The sequence below is a fragment of the Nylanderia fulva genome, unplaced genomic scaffold (genome assembly GCF_048542155.1).
Source record: "Nylanderia fulva isolate GAGA-0341 unplaced genomic scaffold, ASM4854215v1 Scaffold102, whole genome shotgun sequence".
NCBI classification, from domain to species: Eukaryota; Metazoa; Arthropoda; class Insecta; order Hymenoptera; family Formicidae; genus Nylanderia; species Nylanderia fulva.
The window spans coordinates 136,650-163,677 of NW_028189215.1; the positions used below are offsets into that span (position 1 = coordinate 136,650).

Genomic DNA, 27,028 nt, shown 5'->3' on the forward strand with positions numbered 1-27,028 from the left:
GCCAGTTTGTATTCTTGGCCCGTATGTTCCGGGAAAATCGCGCGATAACTTTCGGCCGATGCCCAAACTGCCAGGCATATAAGTGTCGCAACAAGACCGGCCGTCTCCTTCACGCACCCCCCGTCACGGCACCAGACAGCAGGTCTCGTAATCCTGTGGTACCCCTGCCGAATCCCGACTAAGTACAACCACCGGCTCCTTACTCCCAGGGACCGATTCAGCAATGTGCTGTAGCTTATATTCCGCTCCGGAAGCAACGCGCGGACAAGTAGCCGAAGGAATCACCAACGCGGGTATCTATCGTCACGGCTGCCACCGCGCATATACACTGACTGACAACTTACGCAATTCACGTCCAGGGATTCAAACAACTATTGGCAGGGTTCGGGATAGAACATCGGCACCTCGCCGAGGTATCTGCAACCCCATTCAACCCGGTGGAACGAGCCAATAGAACCATAATACCAGCTCGCCCAGTACACAACCGGAGAACACCCCGGACTGGGATGGCACCTGGACGCAACGACGGTTCGCCTTAACACGCCGCCACGAAGCCACTTGATATACACCAGCATACCTCACTCACGGAGATAGGCTATTCCGTGCCTCACTTGTCGGAACCGATTCGAACCTGACGAGCGAAACGCGGGCAACGCGCCAGCAACTAAAGGAGGCGGTTCGAGCTTGTCCCCGCGTTCACCTGGCCCGCCTCGTTTCCAAAATCAGGAGAGGCAATAAATCTCCGACGGCTTGAATGCGGTCCGCAACCGAGACCAAGATGAAACGCGTAAACAGGCCCCTCTCGACTGCCGAGCGAGGCGTTCCAACTCAAACGCGAACCGCCCCTAAATTCATAGCGGCAATGGAAGTTCGTCGCCTCTTCCCCAGTCATCGTAGAACCTCCGGTATGCACGCGGCATAGTGGGCACCGACAATCGTACATATTCCCCCAGACCTAAAACGGGCCGAAGCAAGGAAACAGCCGACCCAAGCGACAAACACTACGCAAGGGAGTGTGACGACGAACGGAACGGACCTATCGTTGGGGGGGCCAATAAAACCCCCAAGATAAGTACTTAACTACTGTTCCCTCACGATCCTGGCCAACCCCGAAAAAAACTAACGCAAAAAAATGTTTAACTACACCTTAACCGCATTCCCAGCGCGCCCCACCCGTCGCTGGGTATATGAGGTCAGAGCACGAGCCGGCACGAAATGCCTAGTCCTACGATTAGCTTGCCAGAGACTGAACCGTCTGTTTGGAGACCTCTCTCATCATCCGACCAGCGTGGTAGTGGGAAGCGGCGATCAACGCCCCTCCCCATCACCTACCCCTGCACTATTCGCACACGTGCCCCGGCCCGGAACGAACCATCCAGCGGCCTACTATGGCTCTACGTCTTCGGGCATCATCCTCGTTGCACCCCCGCTCTCCCCCGCGTACGACCCGCCACGTGCAGAGTATTGATGGCGTCCGACGCCAGTCCCAGCTGACGCGACGCGCCGATCACCCGCCCTTCCAGGCAACAACGGGGGTCCTAACTCTCTACCCCCGCAAGCCAACCAGTCCCGGCCCGGGAACCTTGGCCAATCCGTCTCCGGCCGATCCATCGAACGCCCTCCCAATCCGGCCCCTCCTACGCTCCGACCCACGTCTCCCCTCACCGCGCGCGCCCACCACCGCCGCGTCCCGCTGAACACCGCCTCTACGCCGCCAGTGCAGGTGACGCTGGGGATGGCACCGTGTGGAGTCCCCTTTCACTGTTCACGCCGCCACGATCAGCCGACGTTCGGCTACGTACGGCGGCGGGGACGTGGATCTCCCGCTTCGTCGAAGACCGACAGGGTCTACCACAGGGCCGGTCGTCCACCCCCTGCCTGCCACCTCCCCGTAAAAAGGGGGGATGATGTGACTACCCTATTAATGGTCGTCACTAAGTGCGCGGCCGAACATCTGCCCCCGACGCTCCCTGGCCGACCATCCCGCCGGGCGCGTGATCCATCCCCTCCGGGGGGATGCCCACGCGTGTAAAAATAACGCGTGGGGGGACCCGCACCAGTACTATAAGCCGGCCGCCGATGAGCCGCACCAGTCCCCTGTCCTGAATCCTGATCCTGACATCAAGCCTTTGGGTGTAACTCGAGTCTTCCAAGACCAAATTCCTGACAGTCGAACGAATACGTTGTTACCCTCTTCTTAACCTGGGAGTTCCCGCGTTCGACTTCCTTCTCTGTGACCGACGGAGGTGGGTTAACCCTTCGCTGCCCTTGGAGTACCCGGCGTTCGGTTCCTTTCTTTCCTCCACAACAACGATGTGGGTTTAACCTCTTCGCTGCCTGGGAGTACCCGGCGTTTGGTTCCTTCTCTACACGCGAGGTGGGTTAACCCCTTCGCTGTCTGAGTATCCCTGGCTTTCGTTCTTCTCTTAACCAACCGACGGATGGTGGGTTTTTACCCCATTCGCTGCCTGGAGTACCCCGGCGGTTCGGATTCCTTTCTCCACGACCGCGAACGGTGGGTTTAACCCCTCGCTTGCCTGGTAGTGCCCGACATTCGTCCCTCCTGTGTCCCGGGCCGAGGAGTGGGTTTACCCCTTTGCTGCCTGGCGTGCCCGCATTCGGTCTCCGTGTCGGGCGGGCCGACGGAGGTGGGGTTGAACCCCTTTCGTGCCTGGGGTAAGCCGGCATTCGGCTCCTTCTCTCCGGTCGGCAAGCGCGTGCCCCCCACGACCAATCTACGGCCAAGGGGTGTACCCCGCATGCCTCTACTCTTCCGCAGCGGCAGTCACCCGCGCCGCCCGCCCGCGGGCTTCCGCGACCGCGAATATATTGTACCCGTACCGCGCGTTATGAAATAATTTTGTTACATAGACACAGTGTGATCGTCCGCTATGTTGCATATGTATACCTAGTTTAAATAGTAAATTGAATAAACAAATTGTTTAAGCTAATCACGTGTCCAAGTTTTGGCCTTCCTACCCCGTCGAATCCTGATCCCGTCGAGCCGTCCGAGGCTATACGTAAACCGTACCGGTACATATTTATACATTTCCTTGATAACTATGTTAGACAAATGATTTTCAATTTTGTCAAAGTCCTTCGTAAATGATAAACGAATAATTGCCTTTATCTCATTACAACAATTCTTATCATTTTTAACTTGGTTTTCAGAGTAATTACAGATACGTAACCTTTTTGCTATGTCGCTCGTGTGTCAAAAATGGAAGTCGAACTTTAAATGATTAATTACTCTACCACCGTGTCTCGACCACCGTGCGACAATTGCCTTCATCTTGACATGAACGCAGATTCTCATAGACAAATATCCCCCACAAATTGACTAATTCTTATTATTTGACTTGAGCAACCACCTCCTTGCTGCTCGTAATTTAAAAGAGATAAAAGAAGTTATAACTTTAATAATTAATACTCGACAACCGTGCAGACCTTGCCCTTCATCTTTAGCAATGAACTACAGATGCTCATAGACGAATATCCCTATAAATTTTCAACTAAATTCTTATTATTTTGATTTGAGCACCCACCCTCCTTAAGTATAAATTATGCAATTATTAACCTTCCTCAGCTATCGTGCCCGCTATTTTTTTCTTCTTCTCTTCGAAACGGGCGTTATTTCATCTCCATTTCTTCTTTCTTTCTGCATCTCCTGTTTGTTCTTCTCGATCTTCCGGCTCTTCTCTTTTTCATCTTTCCGTGTTTGCTCTATTTCTTTTTCTTACCACTCTTCATCTTTCGCTTCCTCCCTTCCCTCCTCCTCCTCCACTTCTTCCTCCACTCCTCTTCATCTTTCCAATCGAGTTATTGCCTCGTCGATTCCATCCTCCTGTTCTCGCTCCTCTACGCCACGTTTTCATCGCCGCGTCATCTAATATTCCATCATCATATATTATTAGTATTATCACATAATAAAAACTCTTTTGTGTTGATATATAGCCACTGTAGTATTGTTCTTATACTTATTTTCAATCGGAGTAAATTGACCGCCTCATCGACGGACTTACTTTCGCGAACCCGCGTTTCTTCCCCACTTCGTTCGTGTCACTTTCGCTAAATCAATAACCGGTTGTTTCCATCTTCCCGTCGTTAACACGATGCGTGCACGCCTGGAACTTATAACATTTTTATTAAAAAATTTCTTTTTAATACATAATGTTTTAATAATTTAAAACTACGCGAAGGTCCGGGCTCCGGCGAATAAAACCGCTCGGCGTCCTTCTATTTAACCTTAATCTAAGTGATACGGGGTGATTCTCCAGTACACGCACCGTTTTCCTCCTGTAACGCGTCGCGACCGGGCGTACGCTAGCAAGTTTTAGCCGATTTCAATAAATAAATAATTGGGGTCAGTTTTTAATGATTTATTTATAATTAAGTTAATAAATAAAAACTTACCCATTATTCTCTTCTCCCCGCATAACTCGATGAAATGTAGAGGAGATATTTCTATATGGCCTGCTTGTGTCGTTTTCCTTCTCACCACCGAAAAGTATCGCGACTCGATCACCTTCACCTGCGATAATCACAGTAATTCCGCGAAAAATCACTAAAATGTCCTATCGGAATAATACCTCTAGCACATGCTGGACATTTTCTCATTTTCTCGCGATTTTTTAAAAAATATTGAAGCATTCTCTTACCGCGCATGCTCATCATATCTATGCTTGGAAAAAATTTTTCCCGCATAACTCTGTCCTAGTAATACAATACAAATTTCAATTACTTTTTTTTCAACTCCTTATTGAAATTTAATTAGTACCTTGTGCGGTCAATACGTGATACGAAGAGAGAACAAAAATTCAAAACTATCTAACTTAACGCCGAGAGCCGTATTTTATACGTGTTTATGGAAATCAAGATGAATTTTCATGTCTCTTTTCTCCATTTTATTTTATCTTTTTTAAATCACACTAGTACATTAGCTCTAATTAAACTAAGTTTGTGAAACAAGAAGGGCTGTAATGCTATATTAACAAATTGCAGAGTTGTCAGTAATCTATAAAATTCATTTAAAAACGAGAAAAATAAATACATAAGAAATAAACATTTAATGTGTAGATGTATTACTAAAATGATTTTAAATGAGAAATCAACATATAAGAAATAAAAACAATATGGCAACGTTTCGGAGTCTTGACATTTCAAGCCGTCTCAGCGCAATACAAATATTTTAATTATAAATTAGAACAGAGGATATTACAGAATACCTTAACGACTGTAGTTCACATAGTCCAAGATAATAATATTTGAATCAGTATTTTCTCAATACATATGTTGTTGAACAGTCACGTGTTGACAACCATTGTTGTTCCGATACATACTTTGTTCGAGAGAACGCACATGCAATCACCCTGAGGAATAAGACTTCTGCACTTTATATTGGTCACGGGAATTCTTTATTGAATTCCTCCCGATGAAGTTGTTTTAAAACATTAAATCCAGATCTAAATAACAAGTTCGATTATTTCATTAGAGTCGATAAGTAAAATTCACTGTACACCTCACTCAAAACAAATCGGTGATAATTTTACAAAGGTTCACGTATCCGATCCGACATCCCTTAAACAAGGTTTTTTGGCAAGAAACCAAAACAGAACGTTAAATCATCACAACTCTCAGATCGCAAATGCGGAAAATATCTCAATGTTTTACCTTTTATATCAGGTTTGTTATAAACCCTGATAATTTTTGCAAAGACTCTATAATGTTGTTATACTAGGTCAGGCAAACTTCCGTATCAGTTGTTAGATTCAATCACATTAAGACTTGTCTTTTTATAACTAACATTTCCTTCCGATATTAGTCTTTTATTATAAAAGGGTTCTTTATTTAACATTTTAAACTTCGGGGCCCACTCAAAATCATGGGAGAACTCCATCTATGATCCTTACCACCGATTTATTAGAAACCTTTCTGTTGATGGTGTTTGTTATGTTCCGTTACCAGTATTTCAATTTTCGCCTTCGGCGCACATATGAAGCATCACAATTTTTACGTTTAATTTATTACTACATTATTATTCGCTCCCCTTTAGGTATTTCTTTATGTTATAGGTATTATTTAGGTAGTATCTTTATGTGTTTTTATAAATTTCCCTAATTTTATTCCCGGCTACATACGAAAGGCTAGTGTCAGCCTTTTTTTGGTAATACCTATCAGATTTGTCTGTAATATTCGGAACTAGGTATCTACAAAAACAAGAAGAGTCTTAGACTGATTTAGACTGTTTGTTTTTAAATTATTTTAGTTGTAAATAGAGTTTTAACAACTTCGTATCTTTTATTGTTTCCAAGATGAAATTAACAGGATATTAGTAATTTAATAAGATGGTAATAATCATTTCTATATTTTTCTGGTGCAATGAAGTATGTGATAATAAAATTAACCCTATCGATCAGACCCGATTATTTGTGCCTCTTTTTTTTTGACATATAGGGTGTTGCGAAAGAAGAATATCCAATTACTTACCATGGAACGTTGGTTTTCTAAAACTAGGTCCACATATATTTTATTATCTTTAGAATTAACTTGATGTCCAAGAAAATTTAAACATGGTTCTTTCCTTCTCTATAGTGAATTGTATAGTGGATGTAGAGAATAAAATTATGTACGTATGTTCATAAGTTATTATTCAGGTACTGACAAACTACGATCATCTACATATCTATGAAAAGATCGGTTTAATAGTTTAAGTAACTTTAGAGCCCTTGGTTCAAATATTGTAACACTATAGCGGCGACTATGGGGAAAAGAGGGGACCCCATCGAGTTCCGTAAGTTTGCTTGTAGATAGTATCATTAACATGTAAAAAACATGTAGAGTTAATACTAGACTAATCCATTTAAAAAATCCGATTTGTTAAGATTGCAGTTTACTAATGAATTTGCATCTCTCCGAGAAACCTTCCAGTGCTAAGTCTATACCGGAATGTTAGTGAAAAGTGACACCACCGCCATGAAATTAAAAAACTTGAATTAATTGTTAACTGTAAAGTCGAAACTTTTTTCCATTCATTTAAAGCTGTTTTTCGTATAACTACCCGTTCCTTGGAATACTTTTTTATTAATATCTTGTTGTAAAAAGACGCTAATTATACGTAGTGTGTCATAGACGACCGATAACCCTAATAGGGAAATTGATTTTGTGTCACTTTCGGTAATCCATAACTCTAGGGAAGATTACCACACTACATATAATACTTGTAAGTATTAACCGTATAAACCTTTATTTTCTATCTCCCTAAAAGTCACGTAGATTGGAAAACAATACTTTAGTAGGGTCTTTTTTACCAAAATATCAGTGTCTCTGTCTTTAAAAATATTTTTTCAACCTCCCTCTATGTACTATCCGGTCAACGCCACCGTAATATTTCCCTTGTCAGCCTTCGTGATAATAAGATTTGTAATTTTCATCACCTAAAAATTTTTTAGTGTTTATACTCAACTCAATAATGTTTTATTACAACCGTGGTCCGGGTAATTGTTACGGTTTAATCGCATTCACCACACTAATTATATTTCCATATCGTAGTTTTTGAAAAATTGATAAACCACTTATTAATTTTAGAAAGATTTGGATTAAATCTAGAAAAGATTGGGATCTACATTTACTACAAATTCATCTCCTTTATCCTTTAACTTCTGTTGTTTGTTTACAAGGTTATTTTTTAACTAGATTAAAATTTGTACTATTATTTTCTATCTGAATAATATCCTTTAAATGTTTTAAATATTGTTATTTAATTTTTAGTTTAAGGGATCCCGGAAAGGGGTGGCCGAACCCCACCGGGTTGCGCCCTTATTTGAGAGAACCCAAAAATTGTCGATAATTACCGCCCATTTTTAATTCGCTTTTCACAGTAATATATATAGGCCCAAAAACATTTAAGTGGTTCAACATATTGAATCAGCAACATAAATTTTTCTTCAATCCTCGCACACGCATCTAACGTGTCAAGGACGAAAAAAACATCATAATAAATTGTCCTATTTAATGCCCGAATCGACGGGAATAATCAAATTACGGTTTCTCCCATGCATTGTGTGATTTGGATAAAAGACTCCAGTATTGGAAAATTCCCCGAATGAAAGAAGTTGCTAACGTTTATTCGAAACTACGTAACGTTTTTGAATTCCAGATGAAAATGTTTCGCCAAACGTTTGTCCATACGGAAAGAAGTGACAGAATCATAACAAACATCGTATTGCATGCGTACAAAAAAACGGCAACTAATATATACAAAAAAAGTGTCGGTTCGTTTTCCTCCGGCCAGTTACTGAGAATTTCGTTTTAAGAGCGTTATCACTTCGTAGTTCGGTAGAAAAAAATTTACGCAGTAAGAGCAATTGTCGATCTTCCCTCGCAAGGATCGGGGAAAAGGGTTTATAAATGATTATAATTCGGCTATCAATTAGCCCGGAAGGAAATATGGCATCAATTTATTTGAAAAAATCAGAGTTTTTAAAACTCATTTTAACAAAATAACCGACAAAATCGAAAAAAGCAATACAGACTTTTTAGTGATGATTCCGAATAATTCTTGGCCTTGAAACTTTTGGAATTTTGCAATGCGTTCATTAATACAAGAAAGGTGCGGTTTCTTTTAGAAGCTGTGGATACCTAAATTAGGGAATCCTGTACATACCGATATGATACCGTGGTCAAATGGTCGATGTAATGGGTGAGAAATGAAAAATTTAAAAAAAATTTTGAAATTAAGCTCTCGATGCACAATTCTACGAATTTACGGGTTCGTTCTCATCGATATGACTACCGCAAAAAAACCTCGGATTAAAAACATTGAATTTGTACATTTTTGCCAATTCTGGGAATTACGAAACAGATGCCATATGACAGCCATGTTAAACTGGCCCGGGTTTATTTAAAAAAAAAAAAAGGAATTTAATTAAACATTAACGATTTAAATAAAAAAAAAACTGAGCCCAAAAACTTTACTCCTGCTTCTTCTGTTCAAAAGGGAGATTGAGTGAATTAACCAAAGTACTTCCCAGACTTAAAAAACGGATGCCTTTTAAAAATTCAGAGTCTGTTTTAAAAGAGCAATGAAATATCACAAGGCTCCCAAGAAATACAGAAAGCTTTTGAAACTTTTCTGAATAATCAGAAGCGGGGAAAATTATCTGAAAACCGAGACAGAGCAAATCCGATGACGATGAACTGGGTTGTAATCCGATAGAAGCTGAACGCGATAAAGATCTGAAAATTTTGGTAAATTTACGGCCCTTTTATTTACAAATGATGTCGCAAATTTAAAAAGAAGGACCCGAAAAGAGTCTTTTATGGGATAGCCAAGTTTTACAAATAGAATCAAATTCTGCGCTGTATAATTTGGGGAGGTGGGTTTCAGGGGAAAATTTTCTAAATTTAACGATTAAACATTGGATCAAAAATTTTGGAAAACGCTGCCTACTGCTCCCACGGGTATCGCACTCAATTCGAGGGTTACAACCATAGAATGTTCAAATACCCGTTGTCATGAATCTACACCAAAAATTTCGCATTTCAGACATGGTCTTGAAAACTTTGAGAACAATTTAAAAAATGTCGAATTATTTAATGATATTATCCATGATTTCCAATGTACACTTATGTTTATCAATCTCGATTGTGAAACTTTGTACGACCCGCCCGATGAGGGTTTTCTTTGGCGAAAACCTTCTCCGTTGGGGACTTGTTGCAGTTTCTCCTGAAGGAAAATTTTTGTTTTTAAAATTCTCATCAAGATTCAGAAGTTTAGGTACCCTGGGGGATTTGATTTGTGGAATGTTTTTAGTACGACGAACTTTTTATTAATATGCGACAAAGATGCGATAATACATATCGTGATATACTTTCTAGAATACGAATAGGTTTAATAACGGATCTGACATCAATGTTCTTCAGTCTAGAAAATCAATTTTAAAGAAAGTAGTTGCGACGAAAGATTGAATGAACTTTGCGCTTATATGAATCAATTACCGATTGATACAATTTGTTTATTGCCCACGTGTTATTTGTGCAAGGTTTGAACACCAGCAATGCTCGATAAAATCGACAGCGATGAAATTCTACTGATAGCAGAAGATGATGTCGACTGTGCTCCAGCATAAAAAAAAAGGTGCATAAAATTTTAGAAGACAAAGATGATAAAGTGTCTGAAACAGCTGGCATTGAAAGAGTAATAGCGATTAAAATTGGCGCTAAAATGATGATTCGACGAAACATTGACGTAACTTTGGGACTTGTCAATGGAACGATAGGCAATGTAGTTGCAGTTAATCGCTCTGCTGACGGCAATCGTATTGATTCCATCGAAATAGTTATTTCGGATAACAAAGAAATCGCAATAACGAAGTAGATATTAAATTTGAAGTATTCCACAAATTAGTGGTACATCGGAAACAATTTCCATTGTTTCTCAGTTATGGAATAACTATACACAAAAGTCAAGGAATTACATGTAACAATGCAATGATGGATTTAGGAACGACTGTATTCAGTGATGGTCAAGCCTATGTAGGTTTGTCACGAGTAAGTAAATTGGAAGGCCTACATTGATAAATTTCAATCCAGCATCAGTTAAAGCAAACTCGAGAGCCATTGTAGAATATAATCGACTGAGATCTATATTTAAATCTGAACTGCCACAAATCAATCCGTCCGAGAAAAAGGTTGTAAAAATGTACGATCGTTGATGGGCTATCCCTAATATCATTGATGATGTGCAGAATTATGATTGTGAAGAACCAGAAAGTATAATTACGTGGAAAATATATGGCCTTTGCAATAACGATGCTGTTTCGTGTTACGCTAATGTAATATTACAATGTGCGTTTCATTGCGTACGTATTAGGCAACAAATACTGAAAAATAAAGCATAGAATGCATTGACTGATGCTATCTGCGCGTATGGTGAACGTAAATATTGCAACATTCAAGCGGTTAGAAGATCTGTCGGAAAACGCTTCGAAGAACGAACACAACAAGATGTTTCGGAATTTTTTACGGCTCTAATGTCGACGTATTCCGACATCAATGATGTATTAGAACTCGAATTAAAGCACGTAACATGTTGCTCGCAAATGTCAAATGTAATTACAATGTAACTAAGCTGGAAAGCAGTAGTTTGCTAATATTACCTATACATTCGACATTAAAAAGGAAAAAAGGTGTCACTCTACAAAGTTTGATTAATGTAGAATTTTCTAAATGGGAAACGATAAACGGCAATTGTAACGAATGTAAGGGTACCGTGTTGAAAAAGAAAACCGTAATCGAATCAACTTATCCGTCGTAGTAATACAGCTCAATTTATATACTTTTGTAAACGGTGCTTCTAAAAAAATTATCAACAATCGGATTAACGCCGTGCCGACGAGTAATATCACGATTAATAAAAAAAGTACAAGGTAATAAGCGCTATATTTCACGAAGGTGAAGAAATGAATCGTGGTCACTACACGTGTATGTTGAGAGCTGACACAAAATCGGAATGGTATTACTCTAATGATATGGAAGTGTTCAAGAAAAAATGGCCCAAAGGAGCACAAGGGCATACATATTGTCTTAGAACAGATTAAATAATGGCGCTGTTAAAGGCTGCCGTAAGCGCCGAAATAAAACATCGGCTGCTCTGGCGCTGTATAAAGGCTGCCGTAAACGCTACATTAAAACATCAACTGTTCTAGCGCTGTATAAAGTTGCCGTAAACGCCAAAATAAAATATTGGCTGCTCTGGCGCTTTATAAAAGCTGCTGTAAGCGCTGCATTAAAATGAGTGCAATAAGTTTCTAATTTGACCTAGGCTTCATGACATTTCAAAAAGTATCATCCAGAAAAAAATTATCAGACAGAAATATGTATGTCGTGTTAAAATTGGAGAGACGAAGAAAAATATATGGTTGCGTTCTCACGAGAATGGGCGATGGAGGGGCCCATTCTTTATTTTCAATATTCATACAAAATATAAATTCATTCTGTTGCAATTGAAATAAATGTGCAATGTATCGTTAAAAGTTATTACAATTATACAAACATTTACATATATGATTAATAAAATATATATATATGTATACTATAATATAATTATATATTTTATAAATATGTACATTTATACCATATATTTCAATTATTTTGAACTATATTGCATAAATTGTTACTTATACAAAGTTATGTGATAAGAATCGAAATACATATATTTGTGATACTTGAATTACTAGAAAGCTGTTCTATATATCTGTACTTTAAAAAGTAACTGATATCCTAAAAAAATCATAAAATGAAAAAGTCAGGCCATGTTCAAAAGAAGGTACTCAAAAATTTAAACTTTTCAAAATTTAAACGATCTAATAATAAATTATTACAAAAAGTAACTTATATGTTATTCAAGGTGCCAGTTCCAAGTGAACATACGTAAAGTGTATATTATCTAAATTTAGTAATAATATATTACCATGAAAAGTAACTGTGATATTTTATTCAAGGTGCAAGTTTACATTGAACATACATACATATAAGTAAAACTGATTACAATTTGATTCTAGAAAATAAGTGCAATATGTTATTCTTAGTGCACAAAATATAATAGTCGTTTATAGAGATTTGATTTGAAATTCATACTAGCCCGTACAATGAAAATAATTGCTCGTAATTCCAGAGTACCAATTTGTTAATGACTCAGAAAAATAACATGGCGGCCTGCTCTCAAAAACTTTCGATGGATAGAATAAATAATTGAAATAAGAGTTGTGAAAATTGTATAAATTAAAAATCTCCAATCTTTCTTTAGTAAAATTTCCCGTTAATGACCATCATTAACCTAGGCAAGGTGGCATATGTGATTGGGATTTAACATTATCAGTAATTTATTGAATAGACAGAGAAAAGTTTTGTTGTATGCATCGGTTCAGTGTTTGAAATAACCATGTACTATCCATATACTGTAAAGCACAAATTCTTCATTTCTATCATAAATAATATCTATTTATTAAAATTTTAGCAGACGTCTTTTAAATAGAAAATAGTGTCTTGCGATCATGAAGAATAAGTTTTGAATAGCAAGGTTTCATTTGATTTACAATTTTCTTCAGAAACACAGAAGAAAAGGTATTTGTATATAGTTTTGTATATTCACTTCGTTGTGTGTAGAGCTTTTAAAAATAACGTTGAATTCTTATTCTAATCTAATCTTCTTCTAATGTAATTACTTTTCGTACTTCAAATGTTGTAGTAATTATTCTGTAAGAGCTTCGACATTATTTCTAAATGGACATCGAAAAACATCATAAGTAATCTTGTCGTAAAAGTTTTGATTTCCTTTATATTGCAAATTTTTGGTGAGTGCGACGATGTGGTTTTTTTCAAGTTTTACAGACCCACGCAACAGACACTCACAAAGGAGGATGTTAAAAAATGACCGATTTCAGCCCTTAGAGGTGTAAGTAAAAGCAATAGTGTTTTTTGTGGATTTTGAATTCCTGAATACGATAAAACCATAAAAAATTCTTAAGGCTTGGGAAACACTCTAAAAATTAAATAAGAAGTGGTATGTATAGAAATACAGATTATATATGGAGCTACTTTACAAAACACATCTGTATAAGAATTTTTTTAATGGGGAATGGAAAGAAAGCGTATTTTATAGAAACAAATAAAATTTCTTTCTCTCTTGTTAGAAAGCGCACTCTTTATCGCTCTTTATTTTTCTTTCATTCTCTTTCCTGGTGTTTTGCAAATTGTATGTATGTAATAATTAATCATATGTGTAAATCTTGTATGAAATTGATGAAACGACGTATCAAAATACAAAAACAATCCTCTTATTTCCCTAAATTTCCTTCTCAAAATACTCTATCCGTTTTATTGAATGTATTCTTTTGTAGGATTGCTTTCATTCTACTTTATATAACCTATCCAAGTCCCATCTTTCATTGTACTTATTGCTTGTCAGTTACACTTTTCTTTACATACATATGCAAAACATACCACTTTCCCCGCTCCTCTTAAAAAAAAACATGCACATGCATTTTCTAATAGTTCCATATATAGTCCGAATTTCTATAAATACCATTATCTTGCTCAATTTTCTTTCCAGCTATTTTTTTATATTAGATGTATAAATAAGTTCTCAGCTTTGGATTTCATTGGACCGAAATCATCGTTTAAATTTAACTTATTTTTCCACCATTTTGCGGTTTTAAAGCATTGACATTTGGTTTTTTGAAACATCGTGCGAATTGGCGTTTAATGCATATAACCTTAATAATCAGTAGTGTTCATAGCAATCATAAAAGAGCATATTCGATTTTCCACCCACTTTGCGTTTCATCTTAAGAAAAACGCTGCTCAAACCATCAAAATGATTTGTGCTACATATGGTAAGAATGCTGTAAGTCATGCAACGTGCAAAAAATGGTACAAAAAATTTCGCGAAGGAGATTTCAGTCTTGAAGACCAACCACGCACTGGACGCTCTCAAACATTTGAAACGGATGAGCTGCAGAGATTACTTGATCAAAACAGTACGCAAACAGTTATGGCGGATCGCTACTAACAGCAACTCATCAATTTGAGCGATGCAGTCGAAGAAAAGAGGCCATTTACTGGACAAGGAAGCCGCCAAGTCATCTTGCTCCATGATAATGCTCGCCGCATGTTGCGAATAGTTTTATCATATTCAGGAGATCAAAATCCACAAAAAACACTATTGCATTTACTTACACCTCTGGAGGCCAAATTCGGTACTTTTCTAACAACCTTTATTGATCAATTTTCGCGAAATTGGTACCAAAATTTTGCAAATTTTTCGAGAATGGTGACAATAATGGTTTTTTAAACTTTACACCTTTACTTACCCACCACGCACTCACACATTGATCCTTTTTTCCAAATTAGTAAAATTTTGAAATTTTTCGGGTATGATAACGTGAATTTTTGCAAAATTTTGGTACTAATTTCGAGAAAATTGGTCAATAATGTGTGGGTGCATGGATGGATGAGTAAGGATGTAAAACATAAAAAAAACTACCATCCCCAAAAAATTTGCAAAATTATGGTACCAATTTCAAGAAAATTGGTCAATAATTGTGTGAGTGCATAAGTGGGTGCGTGGGTGGGTGGATGTATGGAGGTGTAAAACTTTGTAAAAATTTTAAAAATCACCATTGTCGCCATCTCCAAAAAATTTGCAAAATTTTGAAAATGTGTTAGTGCGCGGGTGGGTGCGTAAGTGAATGAATAGGGGTGTAAAACTTAAAGAAACCACCATCAATCATCGAAAAATTTGTAAAATTTTAGTACCAATTTCAAGGGAATCAGTTCATTAATAAGAAAGTACATGGGTGGGTGCGTGGATGGATAAAAATTCCAAAAGAGTTACCTAGTAGTCATCTCAGAAAAATTTTTGAAATTTTTGTATCAATTTGGTGAAAATCGGCCCATATATATATATATATTAGTTAAAGTATTTCAATAAATATTTCAATAATAATAATGTAATATAGATATTGATTTGAATAAATAATTATGTTAATTATTTCTGAGAGGCTTTATTATATACTATGGAGTGGAAAAATAACTATCTCAATGTAGTAAGGATATATCTATGTATATTTTATTTATCTTAATCTATTGTGATGACCTCAATCTTTTTCGGAGGTTCGAAGATAAGTCGGAACACCCCAGGGAAAATTTCCACCTTCCTAATGGTGGGAAATCCGTCGGATTTTGATACACGTGTGGGTTCCGGTTTCGAAAGGTCGATCACCTCCTTGGAATCGGCAAGACTCGGAGAGGGCCCGATGGAGATCCGTCGTGGGATTATAGCGAGTGATAATTAAGTAATATATATATATATATATATATATATATATATATAATATATCAAAATATATAATTATTTAATAAATTATCAATTATTAAATGTGTGTGGGAAGCACTCAAAAAACTGTTAAATAAAGTATTACTAGAACATCATTATTTATAAATTAATAATATTTATTCAAAACGCTAGTAGATATTAGTTATTAATAAACTTTTATATATTATTATACCTTTTACTAGTACCTGTCATTCTGTCCTTGCACGTTCTTCCCCTTTTCTCCTGACCACGCGTGTTCTACCGCTCGGCCCCGCTTGTTCGGGTCCTCCCCTCCCCCCCCCGCTACGCATAATAATTCGAAGTATAGGACGTGACATGTGTGCGTGTGCGTGCGTGCGCGTGCGTGCGTGTGTGCGTGCGTGCGCGTGCGTGCGTGTGTGCGTGCGTGCGTGCGTGTGCGCGCGCGCATAAACAAACACACAAACTCTCTCTCTCTCTCACTTCTTCTTGCCTTGTACTTGTAGAGATGTTTGTTGTCCTCTGATAATTATTGCCTGAGTGGATTGTTGGAATCGCAGATGACACACTGTGACACATTGCATAATAAAATAATTTATTTTTTTCATAAATTGGTACTTTCACTCCCGATCAAAAATTATTGCAATAAATAACTGATTACAACACTTAATCACAATCTGGGGGCTTTTTTTTAGAATTTACTCTGAAAATTATAGAACGCCGTTTTACTTTATAACAGAAAAAATATTTCATTTAATATTAAAGTTTCAATAATTAATTGTCTTATAAAATATCAATAAAATAAATTTATGTTAATACATAACAATAATTCCATGAATTAAAATTATATCACGACATAATAAGTAATCAAATTTTTATTATGTCTCGACATAACTATAATTCACCAAATTATTTTTATGTCGCGACATAATAATAAATCGATGAATTTAAATTATATCGCGACATAAAAATTATTCGGTGAATTAAAATTATGTCGACATAATAAAAATTTGATGAATTAAAATTATATCGCAACATAAAAAGAATTCGGTGAATTAAAATTACCACCTGACAATAAATAAGAGCAAAATCTGTGAAATAAAGACACCATTGATACAAGGTGATAAGAAAATAAATCAAATAAAAAAAATTTCAAATTCTTCTTCTGATAATTCAGATAGAAATGACACAAGCAATGATTCAGATGAAGCTTCTAATATATCAAACGATTTAAATACAAACCAAATGACCTATGAAATAAAAAAACCACTGATAAAAAGTGTTAAGAAAATAACTAAGCCACTGATACAAAGTAATAAGAAAATAATTAATATTCAGTCTGAAAAAAAAATTTCTACAGTTACATGTAGTAAATCTATAAATTCACAAGAACATCGAACAGCAAATAAAAACCCTGTTCCACAAAATTCAGATACAATATCTACATCCGATACTTGTAATGCTGAGATTGATTTAGGTAAATATAAAATATCTGTTATTAATTTTAAATTTTTGTAAAAACTTACTTATATATATTACTAAAGTTTTAATTTTTTTTATTTATATCACTGTAAACATGCATTTAAAATGCTATATAATTCGTAGTATATAATCTGAGTAGATATATAATAATATGTCACCATTATTTTTGCAGATTTTTATAATTTAGTTATCAGAAAACTAAATGCAGTATTGTTAAATCTTGTAACAATTGATGAACGTTTAATAAAGTTGGATAATCACATAAAAGAAATGAGGATACGGATTCAAAAGAAAATAATGATTATGATTTTGATTTGCCAGCAGATACCATAGAACAATTACAGAGAATTGATAATCAATTAAAAAACAAATGTGTTGCTGCAGAAATGGTATGTACAAAATATTATCATTTTATACTCACGATTAGAAACTTTTTATTGAAATGTCTTGTTATAATAAAAAAAGCAATATTTTGAACATATTTATATTAACTTTGTTTATAAGAGAAAAACAAATATTTACTATTTTGATTTTTTTAGATCATAAACTGATATTAATTATAATTATTTCATATTTTTAGACAAGACAATTCAGCCTTTTAGGAGGTAAAGATTAGCATGATGTGATTTTGTATATAATAAAACATATTTTAACAAATAAATTAGCAATGGAATACAGTTGGGCTGGTGCAAAATTGAAAAATGCCTTTAAAGATCTTCGCATTACTAAATGTATCATAACTATATAAATATTTAATCACAAAAATGTATTTATTGATGTATTTTTGATACTTTAGATATAGTATTCTATGCATGGTTATATTGGATGATGCTATTAGAACTCTAATATCATCATTCAATATATATCATAGGAATGTAAAATAATTTTGAATAATATATGCACATATATATATTATATATATATATATATATATATATATAAATGTCAAAGGGTTTGTTCCCAAACAGTTAAACATCTTACAGTTTTTTAAATACATTTTAATAAAGCAAACTGATTGTGATCTAAAAAAATTAAATTATTTCTTCCGTTCTCGAAGATATTATGTTTTAAGTCTTTCAAGACACTTGCATAATGGCAGCTTTCAGAGGCAAATAGTGATTTCCAGGACTGCCTTTTTTTTTTTTTTTTTGACGCTGGGAAAACCGTCATGGTACCACGCACCTCCGGGTAGAGGTGCGGGTTATGTGGGATTTCTTGTTTCCCTTGATCGAGCCACTCATGGCTCGACCAGGGAGCCCAAGACCTACCGCACTAAAACCCGAACGGATGTCCTACTCGTGGCGTTGAATGGGGGGTGCCGAGGATGCTGGTTTCCCATAGCCGTCTCGGAAACCACCCCCCCACCAATAGTCCCGGGGAGCCGCCTCGACCTTGCGGCCGAGACCCCTCCCCGACCGCACAGTCAATGACTGTGCAGTTCCCTCGCGGTTGCGGCGCAAGGTGAACACCGGCCCCACGCCGCGCTCTCCCAAAGAGTTTGGGGGCGGGGCCATGGCTCGGGAGCTCCCGCTCGAGCTATCGCCCTTTGCCCCCCCAGTGATCGCAACCCCCGGATTCCCAAAGGGTGATCCGGTTCGGCGTTCCACCGGGGAAGCCCTCACCGGGGGGTTCCTCTCTGAAGGAGAGAAACCCCCCTCCGTGGACGACGTTGCCCTCCCATCGGTGCCTTATGACTCCCGGTGAGAGGGCCCCGCACGTCACGTCTCCGTCATTGAGAAGGTCCCAGGCGCCCCGGGCGGGCGGGCGATGCCCACCCGCCAGGGACGCGTGGCCCCCCCTCGACCCCCCGGCTGCGGCTTCCTCCGCTCCCTTGGGAGTTAGGATTCGGCCACAACCAGGGGGATTTCCCTTTGGCAGAAGGGGGCCGGCCGACCAGAGTCGCCCGGCCCCCCCCCCCGCCAATCCTGCCGAGGTCTCCGGGGGGAAGGTCCCAGAATTTATATGTCCCTAGCCCCCTCCCCCCCCGAAGATCTCATCCTGCATCTAAATTAGATGCAGGTATGATGGGTGCGCACCTCCCCCCCCGATCCCCGACGCCCCCGTCGGACGAATAATCGTCCGCGGTGGGCGCCGAGGAAAGAGGGAGCACGCCCCCATCTGTTTGTTGGTTTTCCCCCTCTTCGTTGCTGTCCTCAGCCTCTCCCTCCCTCCTCCCACTCCCTTCTCCTTTCTCTCCTTCCTCTCTCTATCTCGCTCTCTTTCCTCTTTCTGCCGCAATACTTTCTCGCAGAAGGAGGAGAAAGCCCTCCATGCATCTTCGCTTTCCGTGATTTTTCGCACAATCACGGAAAGTCTCAAGTCCCTTCCTATTGCGGCCACCAACTCTATTCGTTCTCCCTCCCAGGCAACACAGTCCTCAAGTGTGTGCTGGGCGGTGTCCCGATGGTGGCCGCAATGGTGGCAACGTGTGGTGCGTTCCTTTCCTATTCGACTCAGGTACTCACCGAAGCAACCATGCCTGGTGAGCACCTGAGTCATGCGATATGTTACATCCCCATTCGCCCTGCCTAGCCATTGCTCCAGGCAGGGCTGGAGGCCCCGACGGTGCGTTGTCCAGGGAGACTAGGATCTTCCAGTCTCCTGGACCAATCCTCGATGAGTCGCCGTCGGGTGTGGATCCTCAGATTACGCCGGATACTGTCCGTCACAATGACACCCTCCTTTGCAGCCCGCGTGTACGTTTATACACGTCCGTGTACATGCGGGTTAGCAATTCAATGGGAGGCACTCCGGAGAGTACTCCCATTGCCGTCCAGCTAACTGTACGGAACCCTCTGCACACCCTGTTGGCGACCCGTCTCTGCAGTTGGTGCAGTGAATTTCGCAGCTTCCGGGTCGCCTCCAGTTTTTCTGCCCATACAGGGGCTCCGTACATTATCATTGCGTGGACAGTCCCGGCGTATAATCGGCGAACCCTTTCGTCGGGTCCCCCGAGATTCGGCAGAATGCCGACAATATGGCCTCGCGCCCTGCCTATCCTCTGAGTTATCGGCGAAAAGTGCTCGCCGAATGTTTTCCATTTACCATCCCGGTGGAGACCCAAGGTAGGATTGTATTGGTTGATCCCCCACGGGGCCTGATGGGGTTGTTTTCCCACCCCCTCTTGTTTCGAGGACTGCCTGTTAATAATTCTATGTAATAGTTGTGGTGTATTCCAATAAAATCAACAGTGTATGTTGCTAACAAATTTTTTCATGTTAGATAAATTCACATTATTATCGCGTTCCATTGTCTTGCTCGCTTTTCATACGAAAGCAAGCAAAATAACTGGCCATGATATTATGAATGGTTTCGGGGAACTCAGTTAGACGCTATTAACATTTCTTCTTCTTCGAACATTTTGTTTCTCTCCTTCTAAACAAACGGAAAACGAAGAAACAAGAAACAGCTGTAGCGCTCTCCCCCGGCGGCGCGCTTGCGCGCTATGTGTACAATGTGAATTATCCTTAAAATACATGTGATCTAACTCCTTGGGATTGCAAACGTTGGTAGTTACCGGAATCGGACACCTGCTTTGTGCGGTTTTGTATGTAGATTATTGCTTGAATTGCGCTGTACTATATTGAGGTGTTTGTCATTTTTGATAACTCATAGTTCACATTGGTGTGGTGGTGTGGTGTTTTTCTTGATAGCTGCCGTGATCAAGCGCTGAGCCATGCAGTATGGAACATTTCCATCCTCCCATTGCAAGCTGTGATGATGCTGAGTTATCCATGAGGCCTGGCGCCTTTCCGACTTTATAAGCACGCTCCACGGCACAGGGCATGCGAAGAAATAGTGTGACATGATATATCCTCTTCTCAGGATTGCCGCTTCCTTCACGATAAATCGCTTGTTTAGGATAAATCCTTGCAGGTCGACAAACGTTGGTGCGGACATGATCTCTTCGATGTGAGTCAGTCGAGAGGTATTACTTCACTATCATCAGACATCTCGCATCATCATGATTATGTATCCTCCTCCCCCTCCCTCACACGCGTAGTTGTGTAAACATTTTTTAGGTGATTTTGCGCACAACGTTGGTCAACGGGTTGTACTGGATCACGCGATGACAGATAGTCACATCGCCCTGTGGCGATGTTAGCCCGACGCGAATAGAAGTGGATGAATCGGGGACGCGATGTGGACCAAAAGCCGGCGCTTGCCGAGAGTCAATATTCTCGGATGGCATAGGTAAAATCGAGACACGAGACGAAATCTTTGGGGATTCCGATATACTTTCGTTCAGTCATGTATATGAGCGCGCTCTTTCTTTCCTCCTTACCTATCTGTCTCTTCAATTTTTCCGTACATGTACACGCACGTGCAGATGTACGTACAGATGCACGTGCACACATACATGTACATACATACACACGCCGAATTTCCCCGATTCCCACATCAACGTCAGCATCAGCGCGAGGATCGAAAATCGGCGCGCGAGTTCGCCATCAAGAGAGGCGAGAAATGAGAAAAAAAGAGAAGCGCGCGTTTACGGGAGGTAATTTTCACGGAAGGAAAAAAAAGATTTGCGTAAACTCGGCGAACCGCGCGGTTCGTGCGAGTGTCAGCAACTGTTTGCCCTGCATACGCTTTTACTCGGCGTCTACTACGACCCTCCTCCGGTCTCGGAACGCAGTCCGAAACGGCGAGATGGAAGACGGCTACGACACGTAGAAAATTCCGCGACGAGAGCGCGGAATGGCTCGACGGAGATACAGCTCTGGAAGGTTTTTTTCGGGAGTAACGCCGAGAGAGCGCACGGATAAATTCAGTCGGCGCAGCACCGGGAACTCCCACGATCATTCCAAGTTCCTGACATGTCGTACGCGCGTCAGCAACACGCCTCCACGATGGCATCTTGCTTTGCACTTTCCTTGCGTCAGGCACTGGGTAACGAACCGAAAATAGGATGAACGTGGCTCTTGTATATACCAACAGAGTGCAAAAGTATGACGATGATAAGCCTTTCGCAGCGAGTTAAAAAAACCCGTGCAAATTTATAAATTCCGAGAATTAAAGAGTATTAATCAGTATTTAAATTTTCGAATCGTCGACAAAGTAAATAAAATTAAATCAAATTATATGAATACATTATATCTGTCCAACGTTTTTTTTTTTTTATAATATATTATTATAAAAATAAACTCCGTTAGATAGAGAAGTCGAGTTTTTACTCGAAGACATCTCGTTGCTCGCTGATTGATTGATTCACAAAAAAAAATAAATATGTATATACATAAAATCAATGAAATCCTAGAGTAATTCTGAATCCGACTTAAGTTTGACTTCGAGTGAGAGGAGAAGGAATAAATTAACGAAATGATCACATTAAATTCAATAATATGAGTACATTATAATCTGTCAACGTTTTTTTTTTGAATAATATAGATTATAAATTTTTTTTATAATATTATTATTATAAAAATAACTCGTTAGTATAGAGATCGATTGGTACACTCGAAGACATCTCGTTTGCTCGCTGATGTGATATAACAAAAAAAAATAATATAAATTGTATATATAATTAATGAATCTAGAGTATTCTGAATCGACTTAAGTTGACTCGAGTGAGAGGATAGGAATAAAACACGAAATGATCTACGTATAGGGATCGATACGTGTCAATAAACGGAATGTTCGTCCCGATAACGCACGGCGATAGATCCCGCATAATTGTCCGAGAAAGGCAAGTGCATTTCTTAGTATCCTCTTTCGTGGCGTCGTGACAAGGCGGGCGCGAGCTACGGGGTGGCCAAGCAGAGTGGGTGGTTGGGCGGCTACACGCGGTCCAAAATGTGGGGCTCCCTTCTCGCAGGCAGGAACGCCGAGGACAAGGACGAGGACGAGGACGACGGCCGACGAGGACGAGGACGAGGTGGGGGTGGAAGGGGGAAGGAGAGGAAATGTTCTGTAGGGACTAGCGCGAGGGCGGATCAATACAAATTCGCTAATCCGGTGCATTGTGAGGCGAGGCGTAGCGTAGCAAAGAGGCGAGGTGAGGCGGTAGGTAGTGGTCTTGGCTTGCCTTCTCATCCCCCCCTCGGCCGGTTTCGCCCTGTCGCCCGAGTCTCTCCCCCCGCACCTCACCGGCCTCCCCCTCCTCCTCCTCTCGCGCACGACGGTTTCCCCTTCCCCCGGCCGCTCTCTGCGTTTCAACCCCTCGACGAGCCTGCCTCTGCCTCTCTTCGTGGCCGTTCGGCCCACCCCGCGCCCCTACATCGTCGTCGTCGTCGTCGTCGTAGTCCGCTACCTTCCACCGCTGCCGGCACCCGTCTTGCCGCACTTCCGCCTTCCAACCCCTTAACCTACCCCATTCGACGAACCAACAATCCCCTCGGCGGTGGCAATGGTGTAGGATCGCCGTATGTCGGCGAAAAGCGCAACCTATCTACAATCGCCACCAGATCTAGGATGAGCTTTCGAGGCAGCCTGCTCCATCGCTCTTATTTTCTTTTCTTTTTCTTTGAGAGAGACGTTTCGAGAGAAATAATCATTCCATTTTTTTTTTTTTTTTTTTCAATACTAATATTAGGTAATAGCGAGTGAATTATGGTCGACGCTGAATTAAGCGAGTGCTATTGTATAAGAGAATCAATTTTACCATTTCAGACTCGCGCGCGACATTATTATTTTTTTTTTTTTTTATCGCGACGGCTACTCTTGAAAATTGAAGGAAATGAATATGATGCAAGAACATGCAGCGAGAAAGATCTGGGATCGTTAAAAAAATTGATAATTTACATCAAGGCTCTATGAACGCACGTTAACGGAATTTAGACAAATAACAGCAGAATTAAATAGTGGTTGTAAGTGTCGGGCTGTTACAGAGACCACACCGAGGCGCGCTTATAAAAAGTTAAACAAGATTAAGGTGGAAAGCGGAGGAGTGGCTGTAATTCCTAGCCTCTCTTCTTGTGTAACTTAAAGATAAATGCCGTGCTACTCACAATGGGCATGCACTCTTGAAAATATGCTAAAGTTTCGTTCGTGCCAGCGAACGTGGGACGATGCATTTTCTAAAATGTCATTCCTATAAATTACACTTCGTTTCACGGAGGACGCGAATAATTATATGTACAGAAAAATAAAAAGTCGTGTAAACAACTGTTTATCGTTATTTGAAATATAATATAATACGAGGGAGCGAAATTTAATTAGCGTTAAATTTATTCGCGAAATTATACCACGTCTTGCGTCGAATAATAGGAGGTGCCTATAATTTTTCGTAATTGCGACCCTCGCGAATTTTCACGCGGATTTTGATCAGTATCACAAACCGACGCGTACACTTCGCGATAAAAACAGTTTTTTCGTCAATGGTCGTCGTCGGGGGCATGCGCTATTGCGTAAACGAATTTATTATTATCGCTAACGACCCGCAGTTGCAACTTCTGAATGAAAATGTCCACTGCGCGCGCGATAGTCGCCAGAGTGCGCCACCTACTTTTCCTGATGATCGCAGCGCCGGGCCAACTTTAGAGAGCTACAAAAGCATAATTGCTTTGCAGCCCCCTTGTTATACAAATCCACCGAGTTGCCGAGGAATTTAATAGCGATGCGATGCCCTTACGCGAGATTCGTGTGCACGCGTAGGATTTTGCCCCGCGGTATATTCTTCCGAATCGCCTAAGCCTATTACACAATTTTTTTCTCAACGATGATAATAACTGCTGCGAGCAGTCTGACAGGGGATGGAAAAGAGAATGCGTACGTCTTTCATACCTCATCGCATCAGGACGAGATTTTTATTTCATCGTTTACGCGAAACGATGCGCTTCGTATCTTGGAAAATAAAATTTAACATTATGAACTCTTATTAAGAATTTCTTTATCTGGCAAAGTTTCTATTATACATTATCATTAAAAAACAATTTTAAGAAATTCGTTCGCTGTGTATGTTTCCCAAAAATCAATTTTTTTCCAATTGGTGTGTCGTCGGTATCGCGTTCTCAATTAGTATATATAAAATCAAATTAAGAAGCCGGTTCCCAAAAATATCCGAAAGGACTTGCATTTCCACGCCAATGGGTTTCCATCTCCTTGGTAATTTAAGCAATGCCAAAGCGGCATTCCTGCATCCTTTGCGGAACCGCCCATTCTTAAGCGAGATGGACCCAAACAGACTCGCTCGCGAGCAAAACTGTGTTACTGGAATAAACTCTGTCCGTGGCAGCAGCAGAAATTTACCAACACGCGCATTCACATACGATATTTCGCTCTCGCGCAGATACATCTGTACGGTTCGAATGCGTATGAGTGCAGCAAACGCTTCGTGGCCGCGGATTGCAGCAGCGGACGATGCAGCTCGCGCAATTCGCTTTCTGTTGGCATCAAGAACGGAAGAAAGTGCTATAAATTCGGCGCACAATGCCGCCTCGCGCGTAGAAAGCCTCTACGATATTCGCGCAACATTCCCGAGCACCGAATTATTCCTTCCCTGATTTACGAATGGCGCAACAAGCATCGATTCCGATACAATAATTATATAAAAACGCATTTTATTTGACAAAAAGTTATATTTATTAAATTTCCAATACTGAATTCTTTATTTAAAAAAAAAACTCGCAATTTTTCATATATATATATATATATATTCACACTATCGCAGGATCACAGATATTCACACTAAATCAGTAATGCTCCGTACGAAGACCGGCAGGTAATGATCTGCGGCCCGACCGAAAGGAAGGCTGCGCCGCGGCGTTTCCGATATCTTATATCTTATATCCTGCCTGGTGGTACCAAACTCGGGGGAAAATTTCGTGTATCGATGTGAAACGAGTTTAATCGGGTTGCTTAGATATGCACCCGCGGTCACGTTACAACTATCTATGGGCGGATAATGTTTCACTAGCTTGATAAATATTAAATCGCCATTTTTGATGATATTTAAGCTAATTTTTTTCCGCAGGTTGCAGTATAACGATATAACGAGAAATCCCAGCAAGCGATGCCAATAGTTTGTTGGGCACGCTAACGTTTATTCCTGGTAGGCCACCTGATTCCTATCCTGCGCTTCTCTCGTATTGTTAATTAGCCGCGGAGCACGATTGGAATAACCTTCATCGCGACAACCTTAATATCTTAAATCGCTAACCAGCATTATGTTTTCGGGAAAGTGCCTCCGTTTCAAAAATTCAATGTATCGCTTGCAGGCTCGTACGATCCCTCGGGAATACGTACTTTCCGCATCGCTTGCCGTAGTTACAATATTTTATTCGAGAAATTTCACATTCGCATGAGTGTGATCAAGTTTCAAAATCCGTCATGAGATGAGCTCGTAGAAGTAACCCCGCGTCGCTCAAATCTATGGGCGAAAAGTAGGGGTCGCCGCGCAAGACGCTACTCTTACCCATCAATGTTAGTTGTTACGAACATGTTGACAAACTACTGATTAAATAGAGCAATGGGGTCAGTCTTTAAAAATAATTTAAAAAAAAAACATTAAAAATTTCGCTGCAAGTTTAACTAAAAGAAATTCAATCTCCGGGAAGAAATTGCACATCATTGTCCACTATACTCTGATCATACGTTGATAAGAGGTGTAATTGATTATTCCAATTCGGAATTTATCGGCAAACGTTTAAAAATAAAATCGCAGCACTGCCTAGGGTGTTCGAAGATGCCAAACAAAAACTGTCGAAATATAGATTGCGCGATTTAAACCGCTTTATATTGCATACGTCCGCC

At 40.1% G+C, this 27,028-nt stretch overlaps 1 pseudogene; it reads left to right on the forward strand.

Annotated features, from left to right (window-relative positions):
• The first annotated feature begins 23,131 nt into the window (after positions 1-23,131).
• The window catches only part of LOC146725147 (uncharacterized), a 10,033-nt pseudogene continuing 6,136 nt past the window's right edge, over positions 23,132-27,028 (forward strand).